The 11,133-nt window shown below is 44.3% G+C and overlaps 1 protein-coding gene across 5 annotated transcripts in view; it reads right to left on the bottom strand.

The window, feature by feature from the left end:
• PGCKA1 (PDCD10 and GCKIII kinases associated 1) overlaps nt 1-5,094 on the bottom strand; it is an 81,394-nt gene extending 76,300 nt beyond the window's left edge. For 3 of the 5 annotated variants that reach the window (XM_086406168.1, XM_086406169.1, XM_086406167.1), the window contains exon 1: nt 4,989-5,094. The gene's annotated coding sequence lies outside the window, so the exon portion shown is untranslated. Of the gene's footprint in view, nt 1-4,878 lie in introns of all 5 variants that reach the window. The other 2 variants (XM_086406170.1, XM_086406173.1) reach the window with 1 other exon arrangement.
• Nucleotides 5,095-11,133: the final 6,039 nt, after the last annotated feature.

Consider the following 11,133-nt stretch of genomic DNA (forward strand, 5'->3'; position numbering starts at 1 on the left):
GAATCCACCTGCTAATGCAGGAGATGTGAGTTACATTCCTGGGTTAGGAAGGTCTTCTGGAGAAGGAAATGGCAACCCACTCCAGTATGCTTGCCTGGGAAATCCCATGCATGGAGGAGCCTGGTGGGGCTACAGTCCATGGTGTCACAAAAAACAGTCAGACACAACTTAGAGGCTAAACAACAACAACATTTGTCAGAAAAAAAGACACAATGTCAAAAAAATGAATTTTCCATATTGCTAAAAATTCTATTTCTGGATCAGTATTTAGAAAGATGGCTGAGCTGGAAACTAGGGTTCATAGATTCTGATTCAAGTAGCTTTTCCAATTGGCAGCCATATGACCTTGGAAACATCATTTAACTTATTTGAGCCTCAGTTTCCTTATCTGCAAGGTAAAGTGGTTAGACCAAATGACTTTTAATTTTTTGTTTAGCTCTAAAAAGGACTGAGGATCCATTTTTACCAAATGTAACACTTATTTCCTTGCTAACAGATAGCTCTGAACCCAATTTTTCTTTCTTGTAGACTTCAGGATTTAATCACAGATAACCCTTCCTGTATTTCCGTCACTGTTCAGCATTTGGTTGTGATGAGTTTCACACTTCTAACAGTCATGCTCTGGACCTAGAAGGTGGCCCTCCTTGCTGTGGACCAGGAACCCAGATAGGCAAGCTCATTAGGAATCAAAAGATGAATAATGCCATGTAAGTTCTAGAGGGAATCAAAGTAAGTGGCTCTTAACTCTTTGCAGGTGCAGGTGGACTTCTTTTATTAATTTCTAGGTTGTAATATATATTTTGGAGGACTGAGTTGTGCAGTGTGATTACCAGACAAGGAGGATACTATTTTATAGCCATAAAGTACAAATCAAATTTGCAGTTATTGCATATAAATGACCCAAGATACAAAATCAGTTATGAAATAGGGGAAGAAAGACTTAACACCAGAATTTTAAGTTTTAAAATTCTCTCATGTAGCGATTGACTCTGGGCTTCCCTGGGGCTTCCCTTGTGGCTCAGCTGGTAAAGAATCCGCCTACAATGTGGGAAACCTGGGTTCGATCCCTGAGTTGGGAAGATCCCCTGGAGAAGGAAAAGGCTACCCACTCCAGTATTCTGGCCTGGAGAATTTCAGAGACTGACTCTGGAATTAACAAGTAAACTGCAAATACATCCAAATACATGTTGTATTAAAGAGTTATGCATGTGGCAGTGACTAGGATGGTTTTTCTTTTCTCACAGGCATTCAGCACCTCTAACATACCACTAGTACATGCTCTAACACCGCCCTTAGCAAATAGAATACAGTCTTCCCTGTGATATATGGCAGGCCATAAGGTAGGCAATTTATAAGAAAAAAAAAAAGACTGTTACACCCACTTCCATTATGTTACATAGTCAAAAGTCAGGGTATTTTTATTCCTGGGAGGAATTAAGCTAAATTAGGAAATAAGGGAGCAACTGTTTATCTTAATTTTGCCTTTGGATAGTACTTTAGTTGTTAAGTTGTATCTGATTCTTTGCAATACCCTGAAGCGTAGCCCACCAGGTTCCTCTGTCCGTGGAATTTCACAGCCAAGAACACTGGAGTGGGTTGCCATTTCCTTCTCCAGCCGATCTTACTGAACCAGGGACCAAACCCATGTCTTCTGCATTAGCAGGCAAAATTCTTTACCACTGAGCCACCAGGGAAGTCCCTATGTGTATAGTTAAGTCTGTATAAAGAGGCACAAGGTTGTTGAAAGGGTGAAAAAAAAAAATCAGCTCACTCTGTATCAAAAACTTTCTTTTGTGATAGAAACGAACTAGGTGGGGCCCCAGGGTAGCTCCGTTCAATAGGGACAACATTGCAATGGGAAGTGGCTTCTGCTTATCTACCTGGAGCACATGTATTTTGAAATGACATGTAAACTAACTTCAGAGACTTGAATCATCTGGTATTTTTTGAGTTAATATCTTAAATACCTTTGCCCAAGTATCTTTTGAGTCAATTCACCCTCTCCTCTGGTGGGATTTTTCTCAGCACCCACCTTGCTTGTATCTTCCCCATTTCATTCTCACTGCAGCGGAAGTGAAGTTTCTCAAATACAGATCTGCTCAGCTTAAAATCCTCTAATGGCTTTTCTGAAGACTGTAAGACCCCTGAAGGCAAGGACTGTATTCCTAGTACCTGGTCGAGTGTCTACAAATATGCTGTCTCCAAGACCAGGTTGGGGTTTCATTCAATTTTCGAGAGCTGTTTGTACATGGAGTTTTACTGCCCATGGGAAAATGTGAGACATGATACCCTTTGCCTTATGTTAATACTGTTCACTGCAGCTCAGAAGAGTCTTTTCGAAGATGCTTGATAACACTGAATTAGTATTTGAGGTATTTAAGTCTTTGCTTGAGGATATACATTCACCTGATGGGTGTGTTGCAAGTATTCTTTAGGGTAGGGTCATTTTGGTGATATGTGTTCCTCTTGAAGATTCCAAACTCTTTGGGACCATGATTTTCTCAGATTAGAAAGGGGAGAGTAGATAGAAGATTTCATTTTCATTTTATTTTCTTAAATAGCATTCAGGTAATAACCAGACTATGAGACTGTAACAGGATGACCCGTCTGACTGGCAGATGGGTGACAGCTCAGGTCTGCCTGAGGATGAATCTATTAATTCCTCTTTTCTAGATACCCAGTAAGTCTATCTGCCACCAATAATCAAAATGCGTGCTGTATATGAGTTCTAAGTCACTTCAGTCGTGTCCAACTCTTTGCTATCCCATGGATTGTAGCCCGCCAGGCCCCTCTGTCCATGGAATTCTCCAGGCAAGAACACCGGAGTGGGCTGCCATGCCCTTCTCCAGGGGATCTTCCCAACCCAGGAATCAAACCCGCGTGTCTCTTATGCCTCCTGTATTGGCAGGTGGGTTCTTTACCACTAGTGCCACCTGGAAAGCCTCAATGCAATACCCTCAAAAAGAGAGAGAGAAAAGGGAGCTAGGTTCTGTTTTCCGAAGATCCGAAAAGAGTTCAAGATTCTGAGTTACTAAAAAGAACTGTAGAACTAGGGGAATCTGACAGTCCAGGTGGAGGAAAGTCAGCTACCAAGAATTGGTATTTAACTATTTGGAAATTGAAGTCCATTCCTGGAAGCACAATCAATGGGCTCCCAGGGCACCAAGGGCAGAGCAGTTCCTGGAGCAAGGAGGATAGCCCCTGCTCTGCCCTTGGGCAGATGCTGGATTCGGGCCAGAGCTTAGCTGGGTTGTTTCCAGGTTCAGACAGGGACTAGGTGGGAAGTTAGAGGGACTGTTCCATTCCTAGGCTAATGAACATATTTAGTTGATACTCAAGCTACTGTTTTGTTTTAAATTCCAGATATGTAAAAGCTCTTTAGAATCTAGCTAAGACTGGCCGACTTAATCTGTAGATGTCATTACACATCTAAATCTTCAGAACCTTTGAGAACCACACCCCAGGGTCAGATAGGTGTCAGATAGGGTCAGATAAGGTCAGATAAGCACCTTGAGATAGGTGCTTATTGCATACTTGCTGAATCAAAGAACAAGACCATGATGGGCACAGAGTGAGCCAAGAAGAAAAAGCAGCAGAACCCCGCCTCTGTCAGTGTCTGCTCCATTTCACCTCTGTGATCAAGGCAGTTTCCTATAACTAACTCTTCACACTTTAGTGAAATACAAGCTACCCCAGAACTTTACTTGACCTTCAGAGCCTTGTAATTGTTTCAGTGGTCTGCCTCATGACTGTTAGGCTGTCCCAGAGACCTGAGTGCTTAGCCTTAGAAGACTTTAACATGTCTCCTTAAAACAGTGTCATCTTGAGGATTCAGTGGGGGAATAACCGGCAAATAACAGAATCTACTGTCTTTAAAAGAAGCGACAACTTTCCCCTTCTTTCTCATTCAACTCTCAAACATTTCTTAAATAGCCTGTTTACAACCACCCAGTAACATTCACAAGCCATGGTGAGATGTGCCATCAGTAATTCTCTCTGATATTGACAGAAAGAAAATAAGCATCCTATTCTTCAATAATTTGAACCACCTCATGGAACACTGACTTCCTCTAAATTCACTGGGCAAACTTCTATACCACAATGGAAAATAAGATGTACTAAATTACTAAAGGGAGTTTTTGTTTTGTTTTTAAGGTTAATTGCAGGGCTTGAGGGGAAAAAAAAGATTTTTGTCTTATATCTTTGGAAAATTCGTTCAGTGGTGGTTTATGAAAATCTCACCTCATCTGGACTCCCAAGGTCACTGAGACCCAAGTAACTGACCTGGGAGATATTTGCCTAATTATTAAATATTCAGCAAACCATGTGTGACCATTTAACCGTTTGCACCTGGGACCCGCCTTCAACACGCGTTGCTTCCTAGCACTGCCCCCCTCTTCCACCCCTACTCATCGCCACCCAGGGCGCTAGCACCCCTGAAAGAGCAAAATCCTGGGACTCAAGGACATTTCAAAGAAACAACGGCGGTCACCGTCCATTTCCGTTTTCCTTAAAAGAAAAAAAACACTCAGATGCTTAAAAATGGGGGAAAGACGGGGTTCTTAGAAATAGTGGGAAATCTTTTGCAGTTTTTCCAATCCAAGTTCTCAGGCACTCTTGAAAGTTCATTAATTAGAGATTTAAACACAAAAGTGTTTCGCACACCAATTAGATGCCAAGCTTTGTAAGCTGTCTTGGTGTTCAGTTTGGGGGAGTTAGTAAAAGTCCCCCCACCTCACCCCATTCTGCATTTTGCCTCTCTTCCAGAGCCTTTTCTTGAATGACCTGACCTTTCCAAAGCAATCAAACTGAGAATTGCCTCACTCCCACCCCCCACTTTTTCCCTCATGGCAAAAGGAAATAAAGACGTAAAAATACCCGGCGAGAGAAGTGGGGGCAATTAAGCCACAAAGCCGAGCCCCGCAGAAGTCAAGCTCTGGTGCTGCTCGTGGCGGGGCGGAGAGCGCGGGGCTGGAGACGGTCCCTACCTGGGGCTGCGGCGGCGGCGGCGGGGTCCTGGCGCCCATGGCTTCGCCGGCCTCAGGCGGCCGCGCTGGGAAACGCCGGCGGCTCAGTGCCGCCCGGACCCGCGGCGCTCGCAGCTGCCGCCCCGGCGCCGTCATTGGGCCCGCGCGTCACGTGGCCTGGCCGGCGGGCGAGCCTCCAGGGCCCGCGTAACCCTTTACCTGCGCTGCCCGCGCCGCTCCAGAGGGCTCCCCGAGCCCGACTACTGACTCCCCACACCCCCGCCCCGGAACCCAGGCTGGCCTCCGGGGCGCACCCAAGCAGAAAATCCCGGAGCTCGGCTTCTGATCGTCGACACCCAGGCTGCATGCCAGCCGCCCGCTCGCTCGGGGAAACTTTTTGGTGCCTACTTTACAGTCATGCTGCGGGGAGAGGGGAGCTTCCTAAGATGCGGGACGTAAGTGAGGAGATACATAAGTGCACTCCCTGGCAAACTGATGTATCCCCCCTTCTTCCCGTGAACTTGTGGTTTTGTTTCCTCCCTCGTTCTGGCAAGTGCGTGCCTGGCGTACGCACTGTCGCCTGCCTTTAAGGGATAAATATTCTGGGAAAGAGCGCAGATGCTACCAGGATGAGAATTCCCTGGGAAGTTGCATAGCCTCTCCGGCACCCTGGAGACCGCGGTGGGAGTTTAACGAAGTCATGCTCCCCCTGTTCCCCACTTTGCCTCTCTGTTCCTGGGGTGTTGGAACCTCGGCTGCCACACTCCGTCTACCATTCTGAGCTCCAAGCCTGAGCTTGTAGCCATCCACACACTTACGGTGGGTTGATTTACCCTAAAACAGAACTTAAGTGTTGGAGATTCTTTTCACCTGTGCGCCAAAGTGCGTCGGTGTTGGCCTTAACAGGGAAATCTGTTAAGCAAGGGCGCCACCTAGCTTGTCCTTTTCTCTCTTTGCCCTTCATTCGTTCATTCAGAGAGCGTCAGCATGAAACAGTCGGCTGGAGAAGCAACAGGGAAGGATGCCATTTAAAGATGTAATCTGTCCACTCCAGTGATTCCAGCGCTATTTACATGACAACGTTTGTCACACTTTACGGGGAAAACTCCTTTTTTGAATCATTCCACTTATGTAGTGGCTGCATGTTTTAAAATGATAGATTATTAGGGATGTTACATACTGTTTTGGGCTTCCCAGGGGGCGCTAGTGGTGAAGAGCCTGCGTGCCAATGGCAGGAGACATAGGAGACACTGATTCCACCCCTGGATTGGGAAGTTCCCCTGGAGGAGGAAATGGCAACCCACTCTACTATTCTCTCCTGGAGAATCCCATGGACAGAGGAGCCTGGCAGGCTACAGTCCTTGGGGTCGCAAAGAGTCAGACACGACTGAAGGGACTTAGCACACGTGCATGCTGTTTTACATTACTTTCTGATAAAACACTTTGTCCCCGTAAAGAACCATCTTATCCAATTTCTAACCCATGCTTTAAACATGTTCACAGGATGATGGTAAGTTTTAGTTGGTTATTTTGACCAAAAAGACTTGGGTGTTTATCTTGGGTTTTAAAGTATGTTTCCCAGACTAGCAGAATCGGCATCATCTGGGGGAATTTAGTAAAACTGCAGATTCTTGGGCTCCATCCTAGACATATGGATGCATGGGGTCAGGGAGGGTGAAAAAATATGTTTTAACAAATGAGGCACCACTGCCCTCAGTCTGCTCAAACTGCTGGCTAGGTTACCCTCATCTATTAAAGGCTGGGGGGATACTATAAACCACAGGTAGTGGTGTTAACCTCAAGTTACCAGTTTATCATGTTGATACCAGCCTGTCATGTTGATCCACTAACCCAAACCCTCTGATGTGTCCCGTACAATGTGTAATCTGTAGTTAATGCAGATCACATGGAATGCCAAATGGAGCTCAGAGGGGCCCCTCATAAAAAAATACAGAAGAAAAGCCTATGGTTTCTTCATGCATATGGGAATGAAACACCATGATTCACTTAGTTTTTAAGGTGTGTTTATGTTTTCATTGGCATATAAATTGTTCTCTGATGCTAAGTCATGGAAGCTAAGAAAGCTATTGGGTTGGTCAAAAAGTTCATTTGGGTTTCCTGTAACAGCTTGCAGAACCTAAACAAACTTTTTTGGCCAACCCAGTAATTTGAGTGGATATGCATTTTTTTTTATTGGAGGATAATTGCTTTACAGTGTTGTGGTGGTTCAGTCATAATTATGCATATATTCCCTTCCTCTTGAGCCTTCCTGCCCCCTCCCATCCCACCCCTCTGGGTTGTCGCAGAGCACCAGGCTGGGTTCCCTGTGTTACACAGCAGCTTCCCACTGGTTATCTATTTTACACATGCCACTGTATATATGGCAGTACTACTTTCTCAATTTGTCCTATCCTCTCCTTCCCTCACTATGTCCACAAGTCGGTTCTCTACGTCTGTGTCTCCATTCTTTCCCGTCAAATATTTGTCAACATAGTTCTAAACAAAAGAAGAGACAAACTTTTTAAAAGGTTATAGTATTGGCTTTGGAGAATGAAATGGCAACCCACTCCAGTACTCTGGCCTGGAAAATCCCATGGATGGAGGAGCCTGGGAGGCTACAGTCCATGGGGTCTCAAAGAGTTGGACATGACTGAGCGACCTCGCTTTCACTTTTCACTTTCATGCATTGGAGAAGGAAATGGCAACCCACTCCAGTGTTCTTGCCTGGAGAATCCCAGGGATGGGGGAGCCTGGTGGGCTGCTGTCTATGGGGTCACACAGAGTTGGACATGACTAAAGCGACTTAGCAGCAGCAGCAGCAGTATTGGCTTTGGAGAAGGGAATGGCAACCCACTCCAGTATTCTTGCCTGGAGAATTTCATGGACAGAATAACCTGAAGGGCTATAGTCCATGCGGTCAAAAAAAAAAGTGTCCAAAATGACTGAGTGACTAACGCTGGTGGCTGAGTGGCAAAGAATCTGCTTGCAGTGAAGGAGACTCCAGCAATGCAGGAGATGTGGGTTCGATCCCTGGGTTGGAAAGATCCCTTGGAGAAGGAAATGGCAACCTCTCCAGTATTCTTGTCTGGGAAATCCCATGGACAGAAGAGCTTGGAGGGCTACAGTCCATGGGGTCGAAAAGAATCTAACTCGACTGAAGTGACTTAACATAGCATAGTATTGGCTTTCATTATAATCAAGCAAGTGCCATACTAAGCATTTTAGACTTTTGAGAAAGAGATTACTGGTTAGATTCTATATTTTTAGCTCAGTTTTCTCCATTGGATGGATATATTTCCAATTGCCTGCATGGATGTCTTAACCTTTAAACTCTCTTGGTCCAACTTTATTATCTCCCTCATTTTCATCTCCTAACCTATTCATTTTACATTTGTAACTCTACTCTCCACTCAGTTTTGGTTGGAACTGGAATTAGAATTTTCCTTCTTTTTCATCACCAACCTCTATCACTGTCTTCTCTATCAGTGATTCCTGAAGTTACTCCTCTTAGCAAGTTCATTGCCACTGCCTTAAGATCAAGTTCTTATGCTTTCTATATCAGACCTTTGCAACAGTCTCTTTACTGGTCTCTTAGCTCATGGTCTCTTTCATCACTAATTCAGCTGACATAGTATTGCCCCAGGCATTCTAAAATACCATTTCAACCAGACTATTCCCTTTCTCAAAAACTTTTTAATGATTCCCTACAGGTTATTATGGGCTTCCCCAGTGGCTCAGTGATAAAGAATCCACCTGCAATGCAGGAGACACAGGTTTGATTCCTGGGTGGGGAAGATCCCCTGGAGGAGGACATGTCAGTCCACTCCAATATTCTTGCCTGGAGAATCCCATGGACAGAGGAGCCTGGTGGGCTACAGTCCATAGGGTCGCAAAAAGTCAGACACAACTGAAGTGACTTAGCCCACTCCAGTACTTTTGCCTAGAAAATCCCATGGACAGAGGAGCCTGGTAGGCTGCAAGTCCATGGGGTCGCTAGAGTCGGACACGACTGAGGAACTTCACTTTCACTTTTCACTTTCATGCAATGGAGAAGGAAATGGCAACCCACTCCAGTGTTGTTGCCTGGAGAATCCCAGGGACGGGAAGCCTGGTGGGCTGCCGTCTATGGGGTCGCACAGAGTCGGACACGACTAAAGTGACGCAGCAGCAGCAGTAGCACACATCGATTACCAGAAAAAGTTTAAAATCCCCACGTAGCATATAAAGTCATCTAAGTACTTTGGAGATACTTTGGCTCTCCCTGAGTTTGCTAAGGCAGCTTCCTCCACCTGAAGTGTCATTCTGACATTCTGACAGCTAAGTGCTGCTTATCCTTGAAGCCCCTGCTCTCTGTTGCCCTCTCTTGGCCATCCTTTTTGATCCCCAGTTGGGGCAGGAGGAAAAGGGAACTACAGAGGATGAGATGGCTAGATGGCATCACTGACTCCATGGACGTGAGTTTGAGTGAACTCTGGGAGCTGGTGATGGACAGGGAGGCCTGGCGTGCTGCAATTCATGGGGTTGCAAAGAGTCGGACACGACTGAGTGACTGAACTGAACTGGATTTATTTGTTCCTCTGCAGTAGCACCCCACTCCAGTACTCTTGCCTGGAAAACCCCAAGGATGGAGGAGCCTGGTGGGCTGCAGTCCATGGGGTCGCGAAAAGTTGGACACGACTGAATGACCTCACTTTCACTTTCATGCATTGGAGAAGGAAATGGCAACCCACTCCAGTGTTCTTGCCTGGAGAATCCCAGGGGCAGGAGAGCCTGGTGGGCTGCCGTCTATGGGGTCGCACAGAGTTGGACACGACTGAAGCGACTTAGCAGCAGCAGCAGCTGCAGTGTATCCTTAGCACCTGGCTTTCACGTTTAACAACTTTTTTTTTTTTTTAAATCATAGTCTGTCTTATATGTAATTTAGTTGCATCTCCCTTAGATTATAGGATTCTGGAGGGCAGAGGTGTGCATGACTAATTTTTAAATCATCCTAGGCGTAACATAATATCTTGGACATAGCAAGTACAGTGTTTGTTGTATTCTTGCTCCTAGGAGGGAAGATATTTATATAAACAGCAAACTTCATGTATATTAAATAGTCTTATGCAAATAATAATGATCCACTCCTCTACATTTTCTCTGAGAACTGAATTTGATGTACTACACATAATACTTGCTTCCTGTTTTCCTATTAAGACTGAAATCAAAGAAGGTATAACCTATTTTACTCAAATTTGTCATCATGGCAGAATGCATACCCAAGTGAATATTTGCTGAATGAATGCCTCAACTATTGTGGTTATGGTTATACCTGAAAATTCTGGGAGTTTGCAAGGACCTCCAGTAAACTTCAGAGCCTAGTCTGGTCTATAATCTGGAAATTAGAGAATATTCTTCTAGGTTATTATTAATAAGTGTCTGCTAGATACTCAATGCTTTATGTGCTTTTTTATGTGCTGTGAAAAGGTAACAAAAAGAAATTGATGATGTGCTGAAATCCTGTTCAGCGATTCCCTCTGGACCTCTGTTTTTAGGTTTCTTCATTTGTACCTTTGGAATGTTTCCAGTGCCTACTTCATATGGCTCTTGTGAAGATTACATGGCTTAGAACATGCAAAGCTCCAAAAAGTGTCTCATGTACAGTAAGCACTCAGTAAGCATAAACAATTATTAATATTATTGAAGATATTGAACTGAACCTGCTAAAGTTGGGGGAGAAAAATAAACACCATGCAAATCTAAGTAGTTTATCCTTTATTCATACAAACAATACATACACAAGACTATACCTTTTTTGAAGACTGCAATAATTTTCTAGTGTAACAACTCTGTAACAAAATTTAACTAAATGTAACATTTATGAAAATATAAATCTCTGATTGGGTAATTCTTCCCAACAATACAAAGTTTACATAAAAACATTCAATATGAGCTATCAGTTGCAAACAAGTTAGGAAAAATCATTCAAGTCACTTGTTAAAACTCTATTAGCTGTTACATAGAACATTCACACTACATTGAATCCATCTAGGCATTTAATTCTTAGAAAGGTGTAGCATGGAGGTCCAACTGATAATGACAGGAATAAGAATGTATTACCTCCAAAGAGCTAAAAAAAAAAAAGCATTGACTCATACAATCAACTCCAGGTAATCTGTACGTGGGC

The sequence above is a fragment of the Bos grunniens genome, chromosome 6 (genome assembly GCF_055505025.1).
Source record: "Bos grunniens cultivar Pamir isolate PY7600 chromosome 6, Bosgru_T2T1.0, whole genome shotgun sequence".
Lineage (NCBI taxonomy): Eukaryota > Metazoa > Chordata > Mammalia > Artiodactyla > Bovidae > Bos > Bos grunniens.